The sequence below is a fragment of the Pseudophryne corroboree genome, chromosome 7, assembly GCF_028390025.1.
Source record: "Pseudophryne corroboree isolate aPseCor3 chromosome 7, aPseCor3.hap2, whole genome shotgun sequence".
NCBI classification, from domain to species: domain Eukaryota; kingdom Metazoa; phylum Chordata; class Amphibia; order Anura; family Myobatrachidae; genus Pseudophryne; species Pseudophryne corroboree.
The window spans coordinates 401355782-401369296 of record NC_086450.1 but is presented as its reverse complement, the minus strand read 5'-3'; the positions used below and the strand labels follow the sequence as shown (position 1 = coordinate 401369296).

Below are 13515 nucleotides of genomic sequence, written 5' to 3'. Positions count from 1 at the left end.
ACACTTGTAAGTACGGGTTCAATGACTTGAGGCTCAGACCGGTCTTACCGCACCGTCCGATTTTGGTACTACAAACAAGCTGGAATAGTAACCCGTGTTGTGTAGATGAGGTGGAACTTGAATAATGACCTGGGTCTGTAACAGTTTTTGAATGGCGTCGTGTAAGTTTACTCTCGCCTCTTGTGAAACTGGTAAGCCTGATTTGAAGAATCTGTGAGGTGGGAGCTACTGGAACTCCAGTCTGTAGTCCTGGGATATAAGGTCTATTTTAGCCGGGCTCCCACCCTCCTGTCATCCAGGCATTGCGGTCTACCATCATGTGGAAGGTTTTGAGGAAGCAGGGCCTGAGCCCTGTTCCTGTGATCCAGCAGTCGCTGGTTTGCTTGGTTTACCTCTAGCACCCCTGGCAGTGGTAGAAGAACCTCTGGTATTGTCCCTAAACTTGGCAGTCCGAAAGGACTGCAGATTGGGTCCTGAGCAGGCCTTCCTAGCTGGAAGAGCTACAGAAGGTAGGTATGTGGACTTACCTGCAGTAGCGCGGGAGATCCATTTGTTGGGTTCATCTCCAAATAAGGCCTCTCCTGTGAAAGGCAGGCCTTCCACTCCTTTCCTGGAATCCATGTCAGCAGTTCACTGATGTAGCCATAATCCTCTGTGTGCCAACACTGCCATAGCTGTAGTGCGTGCATTAAGCAAACCTATTTCTTTTATGGCTTCCACCACAAAGTTCGCAGAGACTTGTATATATTGCAGGAGCAAAATAATTCCTAGGAATTTGAAATTTCTTATCTGGATTAACCGACGATTCTTCAAACATGGTATTTAGTTCCTTTGACACAGGAAAAGTGGCTGAGGATTTTTCCTTAATATTAAAGTAAGATTCCTCACTCTCCTTCCCCTTTCATGGCTGTAGCGCCAGTCTGGGTACTGTGTACACTACAGTGTACTTAGTAAGGAGACTCAGTCCGCCCCGTGTAGAAGCCATGCGTCTCCTTACCCTCATGCCGCCATAATGGCCAGCGACCCGCTAACCGGGACGCTGGCTCAGTACTCACCACTCTTCATTCTTCTGGCTTTGTTAGGGGTGGAGGCGTGCTGCGGGAATGTATGCTCGCTGTGGTGGGGCTTGCGAATAGTTCCCTCAGGAGCTAGCATTCTGTCAGCGGGGAACGGGACCATTAACCATTAGTGGGGTTGGGCCATTCCCCCCTAAGTCCCACGAAGCAGGCAGGCTGGTGCCATCCAGTCCTGCCTGAAAATAACAAACTTTAAAAATAAATGTAGAAAACTCTTCAGGAGCTTCCACAAACATGATCGGCTCATCCGGGCACATTTTGTAAACTGAGTCTGGTAGGAGGGGCATAGAGGGAGGAGCCAGCACACACTATCAAACTTCTATAGTGCCCATGGCTCCTAGTGGACCCATCTATACCCCATGGTACTAAATGGATTCCCAGTATCTCCTAGGACGTAAGAGAAATATAAATATGTGTGTGTGTGTGTGTGTGTGTGTGTGTGTGTGTGTGTGTGTGTGTGTGTGTGTGTGTGTGTTTGTGTGTGTATGTGTGTGTATGTGAGTGTAAGCAGCAGGGCCACTTCTTCGTATGGGGAGAACATCTCTAAATAAATACGTAACACCGACAAGTTAAACAGCTTTTTTACTTAATAAACAGAAATCAATTTGCTCATCTCAAACACTATTTATATTCTGCTTGTCTCTTTTCATAATTCTCATCTTTGTATCTTCCAACCTAATATTCTCATCTCCTATTTGTCTCAGTTGTCTGTGTCTTCACTCATCCTTTTCTCATTTCTCTCTGCCCTTTCTCCACCGTGTCCTCGGGCATTGTTGTTTACAGTAGCTGTGTCTAAAGATTGATTGGTGACTATAGCAATGATTTATTGCTGTGGTTTTACTATCCATATCAGTTATGACAGTCATAAAGTGTTTATTTTTTTATTTTTTTTAAATGCGACTTTTCTTACGTGTAGCATTTAAACCACAAACAATGTTTTCCAGCTCCTGGTCAAGTACAACGTTCTGTGATGAGTAGCATTGGCTGGCGGTGGACAGTGCAGTTTGCATACAGTATGTTTGTTTTTGTAAAGCACAAATTTGGATTTTATAGGTCCACTTTTAAACTGTGTATTAGTAGAATAATTATTATATACTTACATTTCTGTATAATTTAGTATGAAAATCTACCATTTACCATTTTTGTTGTTGAAATGTTAGCAGCTGTTATCTCTGTAGTTTTTGTTGTCAGGCTCAAACAATAGATTTGTCATTACATACAGTATGATGATGTAGATGATAGACTAACCGTAAAGAAATTTACCTGGAACACCTCTGACGGTGGGCCACCACTGTAACTCCCCTTGTCCACACCACCACCCATTCCCGCCCACTCCAATCCTGTTATGCTTAGTGGCACTACAATGCCTTATCCAACCTCCCAAAAAAGCAAACAAATAAACTCGTCTGTGCCTCCCATTCTCACCAGCCTGTAGCACACATGCCCCCAGTCTGTTACCCCAATGCCTCCAATTACCTATAGCCCACATGATGTATCACATGACTGGTGTAGTCACATGATGGTGACAGGTTCAATTTGGCAAGACTGGTATGTGCCAGGATGCAGTTGCGGCACCTGAAATAAGTGGCAGAACAATCTGACCTCAGTTCTATTCCTGGTGTTGTTGCACTTCTAAAGTAATAAATGCCTGACTCCCCCCCACCCTCCAATCCTCTACCATCTCCAGCACTAGATATCCTGGGCAGGTCTCTTCTGTAATAGACAGAGTAGGATTAACAATAGGACAACCGGAGCGATCACCCAGGGGCCCCCAATGTTGGGGTACTCTGGCGTATGTGAACTGTGTTTTCTGTGTGGCATAATGTGAATTGGGGGCACTACAGTGTTGTTTAATACATTTGTGGTGCTGGGGGTATTTACCCATTCTACTTTTTAATATCATCGTCAGCATATCTTATACAGATGGAGCCTCGCTCATCTAGCCTTCTCTGCTACGCCATGGTGCTCCAAGGTTTATTAGCATAAGCCTTTCATCTATTGTTCTCAGCTGCAATACAATACAGAGAGAACAATACAGCGGGGGATTAAGTCATTACAGCAGGGGATTAAGTCCAACAGCACCTTAATCCTATTAAAGGGATAGATGAGCAGGGCTCCATCTGTAGGTAAATTTATTGGTAGGGGCCCCCACAAGTTAGTTGCCCTGGAACCCCATGATGGTGTATGTACATCTCTGATAGTGGGGAGACTGCGCATAAGTATGACTGTTCTGCACATGCATATTCATACTCGGTGCCTCAAGCTGCAGCCTGACTGACAGGTTGCTGGAATTTGTAAGAGGAAGGTGGGCAGAGCTGACCAGCATTACCAAAAAATGAGGGGGAAAGGGGTGGGCTGTGACCCGCCGCTCATTCTGGGTCAGCTAGGGCTGAGGGCTGTAACTATCTGGTGATGTGTCTTCGGTTGCAGCACTTGGAAGCCATATGCAGGCAGGAGGACTCTTTTTCCTACAGACGTCTTCTGCAGAATTCATTGTACGAATAGCATATTCGTTGTACGGTAATGAACAGCCGCTTCCTTCCTGTGACTGTGCATTACCGTACTACTATAAATTAAGCCCAGACTCACAATATGATTTGGTAAATACTATACTGCTGTATACGTTTGTGGCTAGTTACACATCCAAAACTATAACAGTGACCAGAGGCGTAGCTAGGTGCCATGGTGCCCGAAGCAAGGGTATGTTTTCGGCGCCCTCTCCCCTGTACTGAATTGGGGGCATGTTACATTTGAAAAGAAAAAATATTGAAAAATCCAAAATCCAAACAGGGACAGTGCGCGCCAAAGGAGCGCATCAAAAATATAGGGGAGGTTATGCCATAGTAGAGCCGCTTATAAATGTTACTCTGCAGCTTCTTATGCAGAGAGAGGAGCTACAGCAGCAGCCTGGGGCAGAGACGGGTGCTGCAGCACCCAAGGCAGAAAGAGGTGCTGCAGTAGCCGGGGCAGAGATAGGTGCTGCAGCACCTGGGGCAGAAAAAGGTGCTGCAGCAGCTGGAACAGAGAAAGATGCTGCAATAGCTAGGACAAAGAGAAGTGCTGCAGTAGCCGGGGCAGAAAGAGGTGCTGCAGTAGGCGGGGCAGAGAGCGGTGTAGCAGGACAGAAGTAACCCTGCTGTACAGCTACAAGTAGACAGTGAGACAGATAAGGAGGGCGACAGAGCTCCGGCATGTGTCGGCAGTCAGTGTCTCCTGCTGACTACTCTGATCTGCCCTGCTCCTACCTAGTCTCAGAGTCCGAGTCAGTGTGGTATAGCGGGCAGAAGGAGGGGGTGAGCAGGCGGTGGTGCACCCTCTAACTTTTCCAGCACCCGGAGCTTGCGCTCCACCGGAGCCACCCTCACTACACCCCTGACAGTGACACTGGTTGCCTGTATTTCTTTATCTTAGTTTATATTAAACCAGCAAAAAGTATCAATTGATTTATTAATTGAAAATGTTCTTACTATTAATAAAGTAGAAATGAAGTAGGTGTAAGTAATGTGTTTCTCATGCAGTTGGTGTAGAGGTGGGAGTACAGACAGACGGAGCACAATTACCTAAGATCTTTTACACAATCCAGAAATTCCTGAAGCCCACTGGTTCATCCTCCAGAGTTTTGGCACATCATGCCTCTCTCATATTACAATAATCAATAATGCCAGATTTCAGAGAACATTTCACTTTTCCTGTATGTAAGATAAGTGAAACCACTGCTACAATGTACAGAAAGTTCAAACTGTTAAACATTTTAATTGCTGTTTGATACTAGTAAGTTGCTTTAGCCATATAGTCTGACAAAACATATTTCAAATGAGCTTATAAATTCCATTTACATTGTTCATATACTGACAGTGAACATGCCGGTATGTGCAGTATGTTGGCATGTTAATTATTGACATGTGAAACGCTGACATTCTGCATGGACTGGCAGTGGAGGGTGAAGGTACGGCTGTGGGAGGGGAAGATTAAGGTTAGGCTATGGGTGGGCAGGTTCGGCACCAGGGGGAGGGTTATGGTTAAGCGTTGGCTGTTTGAGAAATGAGAGGGCTTGTGTGCAGGCTCCGTGCGGTCCTTCCTATCTGGCAGCACTGGTCTCCAGGAACAGAAGCGCCCATGGGGTCTATTTACTAAGCCTTGGATGGAGATAAAGTGGACAGAAATAACGCACCAGCCAACCAGCTCCTAACTGTCATTTTACAAACCCAGCCTGTGACAAGGCAGTTAGGAGCTGATTGGCTGATACTTTATCTTCGTCCACTTTATCTCCATCCAAAGCTTAGTAAATAGACCCGCATGTCACGTTCATGCTGACTTCGTTATTGCGCATGTGCACCAGGGAAATGGGCGTGTGCCATTTTCGGGTGTGGATCTTTAGATCGACAGTGTCTAGGTCGACAATGTTTAGGTCGACCGCTATAGGTCGACAGTCACTAGGTCGACAGGGTCAGCAGGTCGACATGTTCTAGGTCGACAGGTCAAAAGGTCGACATGAGTTTTTTATTTTTTTTGTGTCATTTTCTTCGTAGAGTGACCGGGAACCTCAATTAGTGCACCGTGTCCCCGTACATGTGCCTCGCTCCACTGCCACTTCGCTCGGCACAGATTACCATTCCAATCGTAGTCCACGTGGATCGTTAAGTATGAAAAAGTAAAAGGAAAACGTGAAAAACTCGTGTCGATCTTTTGACCTGTCGACCTAGAACATGTCGACCTTCTGACCCTGTCGACCTACTGACTGTCGACCTATAGGGGTCGACCTAAACATTGTCGACCTATACACTGTCGATCTTCAGACCAGATTTTTCTCATTGATTTTCTGCTGCTCTGCAGCACCGGCCAGCGTGGAGAGGACATTATTATTATGGGTGCAGGGTGTGCGGTGTGGGCCCCAAACACCGTGCACCAATTATAGATATACCAATGTGGTTAGAGGTTAGCGATACTCACCACTATAAGCGCCGAAGGATCCACTGGAAGTCCTCATCAGCTGACCACCAGACCCGGAAGATACTGCTGGAGCTGTCAGACCTGCTGTACTGGGTAGAGGCCCCATACATCTGCAATGGATGGTTGCAATATCCTGATCCCCCCCAATTCCAGGACTTTAAATGTGTGTGGTTGCGAGGTCTTACTAGCCTTTACTAAGGCTCACGATGGGACCGAAACGTCAGACATTTCTGTAACACTGGTGGCATGTAACTAATAAATTCCTGGATTTTTGGTACTGCAGGAAAGGGTGAGTGCCCTCTACAGTACTTTGTTCTATTTACTGTACATGTGTACGCTAACAGGGCTCTGCTAGTATACTGAGGCTGCACCCCAGCATGAAATACTGCTTCAGTATTTGCAGGTTACAAACATTGTGATATATATTTAGGTTTCTTCCATCCACAGTCTGAAAGAGATCAATAGAGGAGTAACATCAAACAATAACGCTTCCCAATTTTGTTGTGTTCTCCCAGACTCCCAAGAAAGTCATCATCCTTGCTTATACAGCCTACTTACCCAAAGAAGTTGGCAGTCTAGGGTCTTGATGACATAATTTATGGCTGTGAATTGCATAACTGTGGCCCCGCCCCTGGTGCATGACACTGCACATTGTGGCATTGTACAACAAGGCAATGATGATGTCATTCATAGCTCTATGGCCCCCATACCTCTCGACTCGCCTAGTCTTCCCATACTGAGATCTCCCAAGAGGGACTACTGAAAAGTCAGTAAGTGTGACTAAAACAGAGAACTATGGTAAGTTGGAGACTCGATGGAAGACCAAAACACCACATTCTGAAATTGTTTTAAAAATTATTTTATATGCAAGGAATGACACAGCAAGTATTTTTTTTCTGTATCGAGTGCACAGTAAGTGCAACTCTCACGGTAATACTATGGAGAGCCTGTGCTGGACCTGGTCAGCACTGGGCTTCTACAGAAGCAGATGTTCCATCTGGACACCGTCAAGAAAGAGATAGATGACATGTGTTCTCTGATCACTTTGCATTTAACGCAGTGACATCTTGCTAACGCTTAAATCAGATGATGCACAAGCTCTAAATAACTCAAACCTTGTCCTGTTCTTTTCTAAAATTAACTAGGATCTAACTGAGAAAAACAGAACAGCTGTCATTTGACTGATTATAATATTTAGTACATGTTGAAAGAATAACTGTCTTTAAAAAACCTCCCTGCACAAGAATCCTGACAGTGGGTGTGTTGACTTGTTTCAATGGCTATAAAGCTGCTATGTGTAGGAAGATTGCAAGGGGTAACGCTATCCAAATATAAAATACAGTAGGTCATGTTTGACAAGCCACAGTCACCGCGCAGAAGCTGTCTTTGCACTTCCATTTGTGATAGCTATGCTCTATGACCCAAGTAAGATGCTGCCCTTGTGATTGCACAGAGAACTCAGCTGTAAAAATAAGAATTTACTTACCGATAATTCTATTTCTCGTAGTCCGTAGTGGATGCTGGGGACTCCGTAAGGACCACGGGGAATAGCGGCTCCGCAGGAGACTGGGCACATCTAAAGAAAGCTTTAGGACTATCTGGTGTGCACTGGCTCCTCCCCCTATGACCCTCCTCCAAGCCTCAGTTAGGATACTGTGCCCGGACGAGCGTACACAATAAGGAAGGATTTTGAATCCCGGGTAAGACTCATACCAGCCACACCAATCACACTGTACAACTTGTGATCTGAACCCAGTTAACAGCATGATAACAGAGGAGCCTCTAGAAAAGATGGCTCACTACAGCAATAACCCGAATTTTTTGGTAACAATAACTATGTACCAGTATTGCAGACAATCCGCACTTGGGATGGGCGCCCAGCATCCACTACGGACTACGAGAAATAGAATTATCGGTAAGTAAATTCTTATTTTCTCTAACGTCCTAAGTGGATGCTGGGGACTCCGTAAGGACCATGGGGATTATACCAAAGCTCCCAAACGGGCGGGAGAGTGCGGATGACTCTGCAGCACCAAATGAGAGAACTCCAGGTCCTCCTCAGCCAGGGTATCAATTTTGTAGAATTTTACAAACGTATTTGCTCCTGACCAAGTAGCTGCTCGGCAAAGTTGTAAAGCCGAGACCCCTCGGGCAGCCGCCCAAGATGAGCCCACCTTCCTTGTGGAGTGGGCATTTACAGATTTTTGGCTGTGGCAGGCCTGCCACAGAATGTGCAAGCTGAATTGTACTACAAATCCAACGAGCAATAGTCTGCTTAGAAGCAGGAGCACCCAGCTTGTTGGGTGCATACAGGATAAACAGCGAGTCAGATTTCCTAACTCCAGCCGTCCTGGAAACATATATTTTCAGGGCCCTGACAACGTCTAGCAACTTGGAGTCCTCCAAGTCCCTAGTAGCCGCAGGCACCACAATAGGTTGGTTCAGGTGAACGCTGAAACCACCTTAGGGAGAAACTGAGGACGAGTCCTCAATTCCGCCCTGTCCGAATGGAAAATCAGATAAGAGCTTTTACAGGATAAAGCCGCCAATTCTGACACGCGCCTGGCCCAGGCCAGGGCCAACAGCATGACCACTTTCCATGTGAGATATTTTAACTCCACAGATTTAAGTGGTTCAAACCAATGTGACTTTTGGAACCCAAAAACTACATTGAGATCCCAAGGTGCCACTGGAGGCACAAAAGGAGGCTGTATATGCAGTACCCCTTTTACAAACGTCTGAACTTCAGGGACTGAAGCTAGTTCTTTTTGGAAAAAAATTTACAGAGCCGAAATGTGAACCTTAATGGACCCCAATTTCAGGCCCATAGACACTCCTGTTTGCAGGAAATGTAGGAATCGACCCAGTTGAATTTCCTCCGTCGGGCCTTACTGGCCTCGCACCACGCAACATATTTTCGCCAAATGCGGTGATAATGTTTTGCGGTTACATCCTTCCTGGCTTTGATCAGGATAGGGATGACTTCATCCGGAATGCCTTTTTTCCTTCAGGATCCGGCGTTCAACCGCCATGCCGTCAAACGCAGCCGCGGTAAGTCTTGGAACAGACAGGGTCCTTGCTGGAGCAGGTCCCTTCTTAGAGGTAGAGGCCACGGATCCTCCGTGAGCATCTCTTGAAGTTCCGGTTACCAAGTCCTTCTTGGCCAATCCGGAGCCACGAATATAGTGCTTACTCCTCTCCATCTTATCAATCTCAGTACCTTGGGTATGAGAGGCAGAAGAGGGAACACATACACTGACTGGTACACCCACGGTGTTACCAGAGCGTCTACAGCTATTGCCTGAGGGTCCCTTGACCTGGCGCAATACCTGTCGAGTTTTTCCCAACGGTTTATAATCATGTGGAAGACTTCTGGGTGAAGTCCCCACTCTCCCGGGTGGAGGTCGTGCTGAGGAAATCTGCTTCCCAGTTGTCCACTCCCGGAATGAATACTGCTGACAGTGCTATCATATGATTTTCCGCCCAGCGAAGAATCCTTGCAGCTTCTGCCATTGCCCTCCTGCTTCTTGTGCCACCCTGTCTGTTTACGTGGGTGACTGCCGTGATGTTGTCCGACTGGATCAACACCGGCTGACCTTGAAGCAGAGGTCTTTCTAAGCTTAGAGCATTGTAAATGGCCCTTAGCTTCAGGATATTTATGTGAAGTGATGTCTCCAGGCTTGACCATAAGCCCTGGATATTCCTTCCCTGTGTGACTGCTCCCCAGCCTCGCAGGCTGGCATCCGTGGTCACCAGGACCCAGTCCTGAATGCCGAATCTGCGGCCCTCTAGAAGATGAGCACTCTGCAACCATCACAGGAGGGATACCCTTGTCCTTGGTGACAGGGTTATCCGCTGATGCATCTGAAGATGCGACCCGGACCATTTGTCCAGCAGGTCCCACTGGAAAGTTCTTGCGTGGAATCTGCCGAATGGGATTGCTTCGTAGGAAGCCACCATTTTTACCCAGAACCCTTGTGCATTGATGCACTGAGACTTGGCTCGGTTTTAGGAGGTTCCTGACTAGCTCAGATAACTCCCTGGCTTTCTCCTCCGGGAGAAACACCTTTTTCTGGACTGTGTCCAGGATCATCCCTAGGAACAGAAGACAAGTCGTCGGAACCAGCTGCGATTTTGGAATATTGAGAATCCAATCGTGCTGCCGCAACACTACCTGAGATAGTGCTACACCGACCTCCAACTGTTCCCTGGATCTTACCCTTATCAGGGAATCGTCCAAGTAAGGGATAACTAAAATTCCCTTCCTTCGAAGGAATATCATCATTTCGGCCATTACCTTGGTAAAGACCCGGGGTGCCATGGACCATCCATACGGCAGCGTCTGAACTGATAGTGACAGTTCTGTACCATAAACCTGAGGTACCCTTGGTGAGAAGGGTAAATTTTGACATGAAGGTAAGCATCCTTGATGTCCCGAGACATCATGTAGTCCCCTTCTTCCAGGTTCGCAATCACTGCTCTGAGTGACTCAATCTTGAATTTGAACCTCTGTATGTAAGTGTTCAAAGATTTTAGATTTATAATCGGTCTCACCGAGCCGTCTGGCTTCGGTACCACAACAGTGTGGAATAATACCCCGTTCCCTGTTGCAGGAGGGGTACCTTGATTATCACCTGCTGGGAATACAGCTTGTGAATGGCTTCCAAAACTGTCTCCGTGTCAGAAGGAGACATCGGTAAAGCCGACTTTAGGAAACAGCGAGGGGGAGACGTCTCGAATTCTAATTTGTACCCCTGAGATATCACCTGAAGGATCCAGGGGTCTACTTGCGAGTGAGCCCACTGCGCGCTGAAATTCATTGAGACGGGCCCCCCACCGTGCCTGATTCTGCTTGTAAAGCCCCAGCGTCATACTGAGGGCTTGGCAGAGGCGGGAGAGGGTTTCTGTTCCTGGGAACTGGCTGATTTCTGCAGCCTTTTTCCTCTCCCTCTGTCACGGGGCAGAAATGAGGAACCTTTTGCCCCTTGTCCACGAAAAGACTGCGCCTGATAATACGGCGTCTTCTCATGTTGAGAGGCGACCTGGGGTACAAACGTGGATTTCCCAGCTGTTGCCGTGGCCACCAGGTCTGAAAGACCGACCCCAAATAACTCCTCCCCTTAATAAGGCAATACTTCCAAGTGCCGTTTGGAATACGCATCACCTGACCACTGACGTGTCCATAACCCTCTACTGGTAGAAATGGACAACGCACTTAGACTTGATGCCAGTCGGCAAATATTCCGCTGTGCATCACGCATATATAGAAATGCATCTTTTAAATGCTCTATAGGCAAAAATATACTGTCCCTATCTAGGGTTTCAATATTTTCAGTCAGGGAATCCGACCACGCCAACCCAGCACTGCACATCCAGGCTGAGGCTATTGCTGGTCGCAGTATAACACCAGTATGTGTGTAAATACATTTTAGGATACCTTCCTGCTTTCTATCAGCAGGATCCTTAAGGGCGGCCATCTCAGGAGAGGGTAGAGCCCTTACAAGCGTGTGAGCGCTTTATCCCCCCTAGGGGGTGTTTCCCAACGCACCCTAACCTCTGGCGGGAAAGGATATAATGCCAATAACATTTTAGAAATTATCAGTTGTTATCGGGGGAAAACCACGCATCATCACACACCTCATTTAATTTCTCAGATTCAGGAAAACTACAGGTAGTTTTTCCTCACCGAACATAATACCCCTTTTTGGTGGTACTCGTATTATCAGAAATGTGTAAAACATTTTTCATTGCCTCAATCATGTAACGTGTGGCCCTACTGGAAGTCACATTTGTCTCTTCACCGTCGACACTGGAGTCAGTATCCGTGTCGGCGTCTATATCTGCCATCTGAGGTAACGGGCGCTTTAGAGCCCCTGACGGCCTATGAGACGTCTGGACAGGCACAAGCTGAGTAGCCGGCTGTCTCATGTCAACCACTGTCTTTTATACAGAGCTGACACTGTCACGTAATTCCTTCCAACAGTTCATCCACTCAGGTGTCGACCCCCTAGGGGGTGACATCACTATTACAGGCAATCTGCTCCGTCTCCACATCATTTTTCTCCTCATACATGTCGACACAAACGTACCGACATACAGCACACACACAGGGAATGCTCTGATAGAGGACAGGACCCCACTAGCCCTTTGGGGAGACAGAGGGAGAGTTTGCCAGCACACACCAGAGCGCTATATATATACAGGAATAACCTTATATAAGTGTTTTTCCCCTTATAGCTGCTGTATCTTTAAAACTGCGCTTAATTAGTGCCCCCCCTCTCTTTTTTAACCCTTTCTGTAGTGTAGTGACTGCAGGGGAGAGACAGGGAGCTTCCCTCCAACGGAGCTGTGAGGGAAAATGGCGCCAGTGTGCTGAGGAGATAGGCTCCGCCCCCTTATCGGCGGCCTTATCTCCCGTTTTTCTATGTATTCTGGCAGGGGTTAAATGCATCCATATAGCCCAGGAGCTATATGTGATGCATTTTTTGCCATCCAAGGTGTTTTTTATTGCGTCTCAGGGCGCCCCCCCCCAGCGCCCTGCACCCTCAGTGACCGGAGTGTGAAGTGTGCTGAGAGCAATGGCGCACAGCTGCAGTGCTGTGCGCTACCTTGTTGAAGACAGGACGTCTTCTGCCGCCGATTTTCCGGACCTCTTCTGCCTTCTGGCTCTGTAAGGGGGCCGGCGGCGCGGCTCTGGGACCCATCCAGGCTGGGCCTGTGATCGTCCCTCTGGAGCTAATGTCCAGTAGCCTAAGAAGCCCAATCCACTCTGCACGCAGGTGAGTTCGCTTCTTCTCCCCTTAGTCCCTCGATGCAGTGAGCCTGTTGCCAGCAGGTCTCACTGAAAATAACAAACCTAAACTAAAACTTTCACTAAGAAGCTCAGGAGAGCCCCTAGTGTGCACCCTTCTCGTTCGGGCACAGAGATCTAACTGAGGCTTGGAGGAGGGTCATAGGGGGAGGAGCCAGTGCACACCAGATAGTCCTAAAGCTTTCTTTAGATGTGCCCAGTCTCCTGCGGAGCCGCTATTCCCCATGGTCCTTACGGAGTCCCCAGCATCCACTTAGGACGTTAGAAAATCATCATTGTGCAGCTGTCAATCTGGGATTTAAATGAGCTAGTTACAGTATAAGCACCTCCCAACAGCGGTTTCATCAGGACAGTCCTGCTTTTGGGATGGGTATGAAATCCCAGCAGTAGGGATCCTGATGGACAGAAGACAGACAGTGTGATCCCGACGGGCAGAATCTAGACACATACCGGTAAGTATTTTTACCCTACCCCTAATTCTAAACCATTGCTCCCACAGCCTAACCCTAACATCACTCTCCCGCAGCCTGCCCCCCACAGCCAAGCCCTAATATCTCCCTCCTGCAGCCTAACCCTAATTGACCCCCCCACAGCCTAACCCTAACCTTCCCCTCCTGCAGCCTAACCCTAATCGCCCACCCCCCACAGCTTAACCCTAACCTTCCCTGCCCACAGCCT

The 13515-nt window shown here is 47.5% G+C and overlaps 1 long non-coding RNA gene across 1 annotated transcript in view; it reads left to right on the top strand.

Moving 5' to 3' along the window:
• LOC134943784 (uncharacterized) overlaps positions 1–13515 on the top strand; it is a 50457-nt gene that overhangs the window by 8724 nt on the left and 28218 nt on the right. Inside the window, exon 2 of the long non-coding RNA XR_010181750.1 lies at positions 2021–2089. This is a non-coding gene — a long non-coding RNA (uncharacterized LOC134943784). The remainder of the gene's footprint in view (positions 1–2020; positions 2090–13515) is intronic.